The sequence below is a fragment of the Octopus sinensis genome, linkage group LG11 (assembly GCF_006345805.1).
Source record: "Octopus sinensis linkage group LG11, ASM634580v1, whole genome shotgun sequence".
Classification (NCBI taxonomy): Eukaryota; Metazoa; Mollusca; class Cephalopoda; order Octopoda; family Octopodidae; genus Octopus; species Octopus sinensis.
This window is the reverse complement of record NC_043007.1, coordinates 47701469-47713446: the sequence shown is the minus strand read 5'-3', so window position 1 is coordinate 47713446 and position 11978 is coordinate 47701469. Positions and strand designations below refer to the sequence as shown.

The 11978-nt window shown below is 37.5% G+C and overlaps 1 long non-coding RNA gene across 1 annotated transcript; it reads right to left on the bottom strand.

Annotated features, from left to right (window-relative positions):
* Positions 1 to 4112: 4112 nt before the first annotated feature.
* On the bottom strand, positions 4113 to 11778 carry LOC118765271. Its single transcript, XR_005001110.1, has 3 exons — positions 11767 to 11778; positions 6980 to 6986; positions 4113 to 4192 (listed from the first exon to the last, which is right to left on the bottom strand). It is a non-coding gene; the product is annotated as an uncharacterized LOC118765271 (long non-coding RNA).
* Between the last annotated feature and the right edge of the window lie 200 nt (positions 11779 to 11978).

Genomic DNA, 11978 nt, shown 5'->3' with positions numbered 1-11978 from the left:
AGTGAGAAGGAATGCCACTCAGCATTTTCTCTGGCATGGTAACAATACTGCCTGATTGGCACCTTGGAATTTAGATAAAATATTTGCCTCAAACTTTGACCCAAGGCCAGTAATTCTAAGGACAGGAATAAGTCAATTACATCAACCCCGGTTTTCAACTGATATTTATTTTATCAACCCCGATGAGACACAGTCAACCTTGGCAGAGTGCTAGCCAACGTGCTAACCATTCTACCAGCTCACAGCTCTATTTAGATAAACAATTGGTTTCAAATTTTGGCACAAGGACAGTAGTATTTTAGAGGAAGTGAAAGTTGATTACATTGACTCCAGTAATTGACAGATACTTATTTGATCGACCTATTCAAAAAAAGATATTGATTTCAAATTTTGACACAAGGCCAGCAATTCCAGGAGAAGGCTAAGATGTTTATCGACCCCAGTGTTCAACTGGTTCTTACTTTATCAACCCCGAAAGGATGAAAAACAAAATGGATCTCAGCAGAATTTGAGCTCAAAACGTGCGCTAACGATTCTTCCAGCTCGCCGCCTCTAATTACAATAAATATATTGAAAGGATTCCTGATGTGAAACCGTGTGTTGAAACATATTGTTATATTTCAGGACTGTCATTTTTCTTTTTCTTGCCAAAAAACATGCGCACTATATATTCATTCTTTACTCGTTTATTATTGTCCTTATTTTATCTTTTGTCCATTGTCTGGATATTAGATAAAACAAGAACAATAATAAACAAGTGAAGAACGAATATATAGCCTGTGTGTTTTTTTTTTGGCAAGAAAAATAATGTTTTCCTGGGGTTAAAGGTAGTAACATAGTCCTAGTCAGGACTACTACGTTATGTTGGCAAATAAATTTTACTATCCAGTACTGTTACTACATAGATCTCAATCAGAGATTTGAAACTAGTTGTTTTTCTCCTTAAAAAAGCAAATGACTGTCCCAAAATATAACAACAGTAAAAGAATTAAGTCAGAATAGTTAATAAAGGGGCGTAACTCTTCTATAAGTTATCTCCCTCTATTAACTTAATAGCACGTAAATTCTCTTTTTCTTAAACGAAAGTAGACCGACAAAAGGTGTCAGTAAAAGGACTACATCAACAGTTCACAAAGTGGGCGGTATTCACCCCTGGGAGGCGTGGATACTAGGGACAAAGGTGTTGGTAGGAGTGATAGCTAAGTCAGAACAATTTATTTTTAGTCTCCTACATTTAAAATAGATATAAATGCAATATTATGACAAACTGTTTGTTTACCACAATTAGAACAGCAATGTCAACATCAACAGTAATTATATACTTCGAAATGTGAATAACTAAATACACAGAATCGACTACATCTTACTTATATATGGTTATAATGCATTTGAGTACTGTATACAATACCATCACCATCATCATCAGCATCATCGTTATCTTCGTCCTCATCACCCTCACCATTAACGTCACCACCGACATGGTCATCATCATCAGCACAGCCACCGTCATCGTCATGGTCATCCATCATCATCATCGTCGTCGTTGTTTTCTAATACATAGATTTTTTATGAATGTAATTATTCCTCATCTCCTGCCCGCAGCTCAGAGGTGCAACACCTTCCTCAGCACAGGAGTCAAAGAATCTGAATGCAATATCTGAGATCATGGGCATACTACTGGTCACGCTGCTTGGAACGGCAAAATCGTTAGCATGCCGGACAACATGCTTAGCAGCATTTCTTCGGCTTTACGATCTGAGTTCAAATTCAACCGAGATTAACTCTGCCTTTCATCCTTTCAGGGTCAATGAAATAAGCACTAGTCATTTTTGAGCGTCCACTAATTATATGTCTAACTGCCTCAGATGATTTTCCCACATAGTCTACACAAAGGTGATGCTGCTGTTTTATCAATGCTACACTTGATTGAATTAGTATGTAAAGCTTGTTCTTGGCCAGCAAGAATCAGTTCTGTCTCCTTAAAAAAAATTAATAAAAGCAAAGCATGTCTTAACCATGTCCAGGATTCTTCGTCAGCTTCATCCACTATTTGTTGAAAAAACTTTTCGTGAAGGACTTTTTCTTTCCACTTGATGGTCTTTTCTCTATTAGTTCTCATATTGTTGTTGTTATATAATTATTCAACATTTGGTAGTTTGAAACAAATTTCTATTGCATCACCTGCTACACTTCCAATGTATGCAGTATTGAGTTCTTTTCTGTTGTTGGGAGTGTGCAAGCTCTTCCTGGTATTGTATTGCGTTAGTTTTTTTTTTCTCGAGGTGTGGTGCAGTTTGTGTTGTATTACAGCTTGTATTGTGTGTTGAGTGTGTAATGATATTGGTTATTTGGATTGCTGGTGGCAGTATTATTATTATTATTATTATTGAGTGAGAGAGCAGTGCATGCCATCAAAGTGACACTGGGGTAAATATACGAAACCCAGTATATCCATCATGACTACTCGCCTGATAAAGGCACATGCATCACAACCATACGTGCACGACATGGTGATCTCATATCAAGATAAACAGTGCATGACCTTGCAGGTGGGGCCCAGTTAGAATTTTCTTCAGGTCGAGTAGCCCATCTCGCTCAAAACGTTTAAACCCGTTGAGCTATGGCCCCGGTTGTTCTAAGATCCTCAGTTAAATTATGTATGACGTACTCACCAGTTTCAAACGCCATACGTAGCTAGCCTGTGACGTGAGGTTATCTGAAAGGAAGACCCGTGGTTGCTCAGTCGATGCTTGAACAAGCTGCCTGTAGATCCGACATATTTCCGTGTCTATGCTCTTGTCCTGGTGGTGTTACAGCCGCTGTTGTTATCGCTACTGATGCTGCTGTCTGCCGGGCCCGTTGCTGCCGCTTATGCTGTGGCCAGTGTCGCTGTCATTGATGCTGCTATTGCTGGATGCGATCTTGGTGTCGCGGTTGCTGTCAAGAAGGTTGTAGTTGCTGCCCTGCCGGACACATTGCCGGTACTATTGAAGCTGTTGGTATTGTCGTCGTAGTCACCGCTGCTGCTTGATGCTCTGCTGGTGTGACTGCTGCCATTGCTGTCGCTGCTGTTGTTATCATCTAATATGCTGCTGCTGCTCCAATTGCCCGTGCTGGTCACCACCTCAGTCTCAGATATTACACTTTCGGAATTGCATCGACTCTCCACCCACTGGACACTCATTGCTAACTCAGTATGAGTATCCTGACACTGCTCGTGGTTTAGGAGTGCTCACCAATATTATTTTAACGCTGGGCGCACAACTGAAAGCTACCCCAAAGTTATGTCAATTAAACAATGTTCTACATGTAATATTTATGATAATGCCGTGGATTTTTTTGAAAAGCGATACTGATATTTTGTTGTTATTTTTAGCAATGCAATCGTCCATGTGGAAACTCGCACGTTTACAAGAGATGAACTCAGTTCTGTTGGATAACGAACACTCGCTAATTAAGATCCATATTTAGCAAGAATTAAGAACAATGTAAGACAGTAGACGAAGTAGCTAAAAACTACGAGGGGTTGTATACATGGGCAAGATTTCTTCATTTACGAGGCTTTCATTGTCAATATATATCTAGAAAGTTAGTTTGAGTACCGCTCCTCTTACTTCAACATATTACTGAGCTAACTGGAATCAAACAGCCAGTTGGAAATCAGCGGTTGGTGTAAGGCATTGTGCTTGCAGTTAGGTTACTAAAATAGCAACAACCATGTCTATGTAGCTCTAAATAGGTACTGCAAAATAATATAATTCTTCACCGCAAGCTGTAGCTGCATAATGAAACTGATGAGTGATTCATTGGTTTGTACGACTGGTTTCAATCCCTTCCGTGGGAAAGTTATTGGGTTATATAAAAGGTGAAATTGGCTTCTTATCTGAAGTATAATATAGGACTGTTATTATTGTCGTTTAGGTCCGGGTCAGCCATGCAAAAGCAAACTATGGCTTGTGTGCATATGTAAATATATACATACAAATAAAGCGGTAGTAACCCAGCCAGCATGACCATATCGGGCCGATATTGGGTGATCAGCGGAATATCGGTAATTTTTTGCCGATATCGGCCTGTCATCAATACATCAAAACGGTGTTATTTTATGTTTAAAATTTTTCATTGTCAGTTCCGTTTACTACTATCATCGTCCATGCAGAAAAAATTGTATTTGTAGCAGTATTGTGATTTTCTTTAACAGTACTCCACATCGGAATATTCTTGTGTCCCAAGCAGGGACAGGGGAAGCAACTCATAATGCAATCCTTTCATTTTCCATATCGATACCAGGGAAATTCAATATCCTTGTCGAAAGTTAGGATATTAAAATTAAAAAAAAAAAGAAAAGAAAAATACATGATTTACCTAGTGTCGTAAATAAGACTAAAAATGCTTAGAATAGTGCACACGATTTTCAAAACTTGGATCCAAACTTCTAATTTACGTTAAATTAGGATGAAAAAAAGTTGTTAAAATCGTTGTTTTGAAGCATCAACAAACATTATGACGTTTACATTTGAAGCTAATAATTGAATGGTTATCAACATTTGACAGATTATTCGTTTTGGTACGCGTAGCCAAAAACAAACAGAAAATAAACCAACATAAACCTGCCACAGCTCAAAATATATTTCAAATTTCTCAATGAAATCCTACAGAAATGGATATCATTAGGAGGGCTACAGATAGCTTGTCTACAAATTTCAGACAAACAGTTCTTTAATAATTAGTGAATCCCTTTTAGATGTTCATTTATTTTTTTATGTCTTGGGGTTTATCAACATATCTGACAGTGAGGATCACTCTATGTTTGCTGAATTTATTATTTGCATTGGAAATAGGGCCGAATATCAGTTCCTGAGGATACTCTGAGTCCCCACTCACCATCCACCTTTCCTTTTACATGAAAGTGTGGATAGGCTGTCAGAAATTTCCATAGATAGCACTACAGGTTTGAGGCTTATTATAAACATTTGTACGAGTTGCAATGTGTTCTAAGGTTATGTTTTGACAAACATATATCCATGTTATTTACTGTGTGAAAGGAAGTACATGTAATTCCCTGTTTATTTTTCATTTTATTTTCTATAGGGCACCAGTTTTCTCAAATGATGATTCTGAGTATCAAAGACGGATGCTTCCAAAGCCACCTCCTGTCGTTCAGCTTCCAAAAGAGAGAGAGTATCTCAACCTCGCTTGTCTTCTCCAGAGCCAAGCAGATATCCACAGCCAACTGACATTCACTATATGCCAAAAGAAAGAAGTGCAAATGTAGCTCCTCCCAACTTGTTGGGAAAATCTGAACAGTTGTTGCATGGTAAGACAATATTATATCGTTGGTATACTTTAGCGTATGTGGAAAGTGGTTTCAAATTTATTTACAAACAGAAAAATAAAACATTCTGTGTTTGAAAGCAGCTCTTGGGGTCATTTCATGGAGAGCTATGTTTGAAATGTTTGCTTTCACCCTGATACATAATTACATTACTTAAGAAATATTTGGCAGGTAAATGAAGGTAGAGTCAAAAGACAAAATGCATTTTCAAGAATTTTACCAATTTAACCTATCTTGTTTCTAAAGGATTACTTAAAAACAATAAATTGTATAACTCATCCTAATTGGTCTGTTGATATTTGTGTGAGGATATCATAAGTTTTAGCTTCAGCTAGCCACAACATCTCCATGTTGGACGTTTTCTCTTTTGGGTGAAGAGGTATAAAAACTTTGCTTGTATTAGCATGAGGAATATAATACTGTAATATTAACTTTGGTGTCTTTTACTATTCTAGAGGCCCCTGGGGCACTGAAACAAGGTTCCACTTCCCTGTTAAATAGATATCATAACTCCCATTTCTGAAATATGAGACCCTTACCCCTAACTATGGCACACTAGAAAGGACAAATAAATATTAGTGCTATACTAGACCTTATATAAGGCTACAGATAATTGATTGTTGGTTTAGTGATGTCTCTGATTCCAGAAAGCAAATGTGAAATGAGATTATTATTGATTATGTGTTATTCTCAGTATATCTGTAAACTACTAATGTCATGAAGTATACTCAGCAAGTATATCATAACTCTACCTTTTTTTTTTCTATTTTCTGTTTCAGTTCGGGATCAGCTGCTATTCACCACAGTTGAAAAAAATTGAGAGGAACAGTCCTAGCAGAGGGAAATGCTGCAGTCTATACTGCAGCTAATTCAACATATTCCATCCTCATTCTCCATTTCGGAGACAAGAAATCTCCCCAACACAATTCATTACCCTTATGAGAGTCAAGAGGATGTTGAGGCTTTGGAAGCTAAGTTAAGTGATAGGCAGTTCAAAATAACATGGTAAGTTGTACATTTTACATTTTCATGGTTTTACCTGCTGGTTCATTAATAACTTCTCTGTCCCTCTCTAACTGATCTGTCCACTTACATGTGACGATTGCTTCCTTCATTCTTCACATGCATGTTTCCATATCCCGCACACACACCAAAGAAACTCACACCCATCATTGTGTGCTCATCTCAGTACTCATAACTTCAGATTTGATTTGTTGTGAATGTATGGTAATTAAAAATATTTAAGCGCATCAACCTGTTATTCAGTTGAAAAGATTATTTGATTAAGGTTCCAGCGGGAACTTTAGAAAGTAACATGGTGCTTGTGTACTGTGGTTTACAAGTTCTGTTTTACTGGTAAAATAAGATAAGTCAGTGAATGGCAGAGGGTTTAAATCCTCTGACAAGTGGACATCATATGCATAAACAATTTGCAAACCTTGATCCTATTTGTATGTTGTCACTATTTGCCACAAACTAGCCTAGATTCTGAAATTGACTTTGTGCACCATATATAATTTAATGATGAGATATCTTTCTGGGCCCTTATATTTACCAACCCAAATTTATCACTCTGTCATTAAAACAAAATTGTTGAAGCCCTTACATCTAATTTATAATTCAAATATGTTTGAAATGATTGACAAATTTTCTATACTCTCATATCAGCTGTGCTTTTTTGTGTTCTCCTAATATAAAGTGTGAATGTATTATCAGTCATTTAGCTTGTAGAGTGTAAAGCTTTGTAACAGAATCCATCCATTTTCAGGTTAATTACTTTGTTGTGCTTGGGGGTAAAAATTCTAGTGACACAGTATGCAACATCCTGACCAGAAAGTTAAGCAAGCTATATAACTGGTATGGCAAAAAAGGCAAACCTTCATTTGGCCAGTTGAAACTTTCATCAGTGATTCACAGTAAGTATCAAAGTTATCAGCCTTTGTATACCCAATTCCCCAAATTGAATAACCATCTCCTAGTGATGAGCTGATATGTGTATTATCAGTATATGCTGATATCCAATAACTCAATTCAATATCTACCAAACCCAAATTGATATCTGTGCTCTAATTACACAGGTGTGATAATGCCACTCAGGTAAGGAAGTTCATCTTACTGGATGAAGTGCTGACGACATAGCCATCGGCAGCACTACATTTTCTAAGCTGAACTATTAGATATCACAGACGAGAGGTGAGGCTGTCCAACAGTTAGCATGACTCAACAAATCATCCCAGGTGGAACAGTATTTGCAGGTGTATCAGTTCAGAAACAGAAACCTGCTTTTGAACATTTTTCAAGATGAGCTATCATCATTACATATGCTGTGCAGCCAACAGCCAATCATATATTGATTGTCAATATTAGCAGAATTGTGACCTTTTGCTGATAATCCACATTTTTTTAAAACCACAACAGTTGCTTCCAACACTCAACCAGTTAACAAAGCAGTTGTATTGACATTAATGTTATGGGGTTTATGCATTCTGGAGGTGAAACGAGCAATTTTTCTATTATATCTTTTTGAAAGAGCTCAGATCTATGTTTACCATTTACCCAAATCATCAATCAAACTGGCCCACAGCTTGAAATTTCTTGGAACTCTCTCGGTAAAACCATACAGATATGGATATCTTTAGAACTGGCACATCAAGCCACTTCTTACAATATCTGTATCTGTATGGTTTTGCTGAAAAAATGCAAGAATTATCTTTGAAAAATGGACATATGCTAGTTTGGCTTTCAGAGTATTGAGATTAACCACTATGTTGAGATACCAAATGTTATATATGAGAGGATAATTGCTGGCAGATCCTTATGCAGGTAAGCCTGTGCCCACATATATAACCCTAAAAATGAAAATCATGCTGCAACCTTACTAATTTCTTAATCAAAGTTCCCGCAGGTCCTTGAATTCCTTGAATACCCTTGAATTTCAAAAGTAAAATTTTAGGCCTGGAAAGCCCTTGAAAATTCTTCAGACACACAGCAATCCTTGAAAACTTTGGATTTTTATTTAAAAGTTTTATATTCAGTTCACTCCCCGTACTACAGAAGAAAAGTGTTCTATTTTAACCAATCATCTGAATTCATATTTGCAATGTTTCCTTATCAGTGTTGCCAACACTGGCATGGAAACATTGCTACACATTAGTCAACAATTGGGTGATATTTAAACAATATGATTTGAGAACCTAAGCAATGTAAATAGTTATGTTTTATCAGAAGGATGTCCTTGGAAACTCTTGAATTTTTTGTGGAGTGGTCGTGATGGTCCTTGAATCTAGCTTGAAAATACTCTTGAAAAACCTTCAATTTTCTTTTTAAAAACCTGCAGGAACCCTGTTAATTGCTTTTGATGTTTGACAAAAAGGCCATTATTCTACATTTTGCTTTACATTTGAGCATACATTTTATTCTTTGCTCATAGTGTATTGAAAATAACTGCATTTAAAAAATTTTGATTTGCGGTCATTGGACTGAAAATGGCCCTGGGTTGGGTATATGATGATATTAATATTCACTTTGAGTACTGTTTTAGCCAGACTGTGGGTGTGGGGAGTGGATGTACTAGCTTTGGTAGCTTCTGACATAAAACAGTAGTGAATGTTTATGAGTATTTGTATCTGTTTTCAACTGTAGAATTAGTCAAATCCATGTAATTTATGCTAGTAGAGTTTTGCCTTTGTGAATAGCACATGAGTAAATGGATGTGAGCACATTTGTTATTCTCACATTAAGAACTCCTTTTAAGTAGCATAATTAATTAATTTCAGGGGCTGTTCACAAGACTATGAAAAATGCAACAGAAGCAGAGGTTAAGTTGGTGACTTGAGAATGGCTTTGGACTGCCAGTGACCAACTATATCAGCCCAACATTGGGGAATATGTTGGCCCGATATTGTGCCATGTTGCAAAATGAGATTGGACTGAAATCAAAGCGACACAGTTTCTGATGTAGGACTGATATAGGCGGTTTGATATTGGCCTGATATGGTTTTGCTGGCTGGGAAGGTTGTATACCCATATATGGAGTGGGTATGCATAAATAAGAGGGCAATGATTCAGTTGTATATAGGGATATGGGGTAGTGCTATAGGAATATATATATATACAAATGGAGTGATGATACAGAAGTTACGGAGTGGTAATGTTGTAATATACACTGATAGGGATGGTGATACGTTGGTATATACAAATATAGAGTAGTGCTGTAATAATATACACACATATGGGACGGTGCTGTAGTGATGTACACGAATATGTGCTGGAAATAATAGCCAAATTTCTATGACATTACGTCCTACAATATACATAAAAAAATGGTACAATGGATAATGTGGTTCTTGATGATATGTTCTAAAAGTACACGGTGTTCAGAAGTAGAATGTCTTTGATCATAGATGTATTCGAGTGTGGCTGATCTAATACTGAACAATGACAACACACACGCACACATTTGTATACATCTTATAGAAAAGTATATTGAAGTGCATAGTGGAACGTACGTGGATACTGAACACGTTGGAGAATGTGATCGGAACAGCTTCAACCAGAAACATCAGACATATTGCAGAGTATAGTAAAGATCTTAAACTATGTCCAAATATTTCGAATAATCTCTGTCAACGCTAGCATATTTAGTATTAAGAGAGAACGTAATGAGATTATCAGGTTATGTAAACTCAAAATAGCAACGTAACGTTTATATAAAGTTATGAAAGCAAGGGAGGCAACTTGCACAAATTCGAACTCATGGGAAATAACTTCTAGTAAGGGAAATAAGTAAGTTCGAAATTATTTGACCATTTTATATTTTATTGTATCGTTCCTACATCGTCTTGACAAATTTTAAACTAGCCATAGTTGTATAGCGATACAGAAGATGAATGATAAAATAATTATAGTAAGGAAAGTAATTATCGATTAGGTAGATGGACGCTCTCTTTCTTCGAACTAAATCTGATTTCTGAATTTCAATCTAGTTATCATTTTAGTCTTTTGTCATCCCTGTCCTAGCTGCACCCACAATCATAGGAATTTCAGCTGTGACTATTTTATCATTCAGGCATACTCTTTTGCTCTTTTACTTGTTTCAGTCATTTGACTGCGGCCATGCTGGAGCACCGCCTTTAGTCGAGCAAATCGACCCCAGGACTTATTCTTTGTAAGCCTAGTACTTATTCTATCAGTGTCTTTTGCCGAATCTCTAAGTTACCTGGACGTAAACGCACCAGTATCGGTTGTCAAGCGATGTTGGGGGTACAAACACAGACATACAAACATATACATACATACATACATACATACATACATACATACATACATACATACATACATACATACATACATATACGACGTGCTGCTTTCAGTGTCCGTCTATCAAGTCCACTCACAAGGTTTTTGTTTGCCTGAGGCTATGTTAGAAGACACTTGCCCAAGGTGCCACGCAGTGGGATGAAGCTGGAACCATGTTGTTGGTAAGCAAGTTACTTACCTCACAGCCAGATCCTCTTTACTTCTTTTTCTAAGACAGTAGGGTATAATTTTAAGGAGATCAAACAAAAGCTCTTGCCTAAAAACAGAATATAAAAGTACATGCCCAATCCAACGAAAGATTGCCTCTACGTGAACCTTAGACCAGTGAGAAATAGTTGCTAAATCTGTCACAATTGTACCTTATAGTTTTAAAAATATAACTAGAATATATTCAAGTTTAATCCTGCTTATGTGGAGGCACATGGCCTAGTGGTGAGAGCAGCGGACTCGCGGTCGAGGGATCGTGGGTTCGAATCTCAGACCGGGCGATGTGTGTGTTTATGAGCGAAACACCTAAGCTCCACATGGCTCCGGTAGACGGAAATGACGAACTTCTGCTGACTCTTTCGCCACAACTTTCTCTCACTCTTTCCTCCCGCATCTTGCAGCTCACCTGCGACGGACCGGCGTCCCGTCCAGGTGGGGAACCTGTACGCCAAGGAAACCGGGAAACCAGCCCTAATGAGCCAGGGATGGCTCGAGAAGGAACAAACAATCCTACTTATACATAGAGACTTGATGGTTATAGCTGGAACGCTTTTGATGATAGCCGTGCTCGATCAGCGCTGACTTGTTCCTAAGCAGTAGTTGTTTCTGTTATTATCATTACTGTGATCTCTTGTTTCATCCATTGTAGTTTGTTGCTGATGTACCAATTTCTGGTGTTGTTTACATATAGGTAAGTCACAGCAAATAACATAGTGAAAAGAATCCTTCTCCCAAAGCATTAGGATGTTGTTTATTTTACGAAATAGGATCCATTTTCCTATTTTCACAGTGGCTAATCTCTTTTCTTTTATCTTTTATCTTTTACTTGTTTCAGTCATTAGACTGTGGCCATGCTGAAGCACCACCTTGAAGAAATGTTTAGCCGAATGAATCGACCCCAGTACTTTTTTTTAAAACCTGGTTCTTACTCTATCGGGTTTTTTTTTGCCGAACCAACCACTGAGTTACGGCGACTTAAATACATCAATACTAGTTGTCAAGCGGTGGGTGGAGGGACAAACATAGACACAAAGACACACACACATACACGACAGGCTTCTTTCAGTTTCCTTCTGCCACATCCACTCAAAAGGTTTTGGTCGCGGCTATCGTAGAA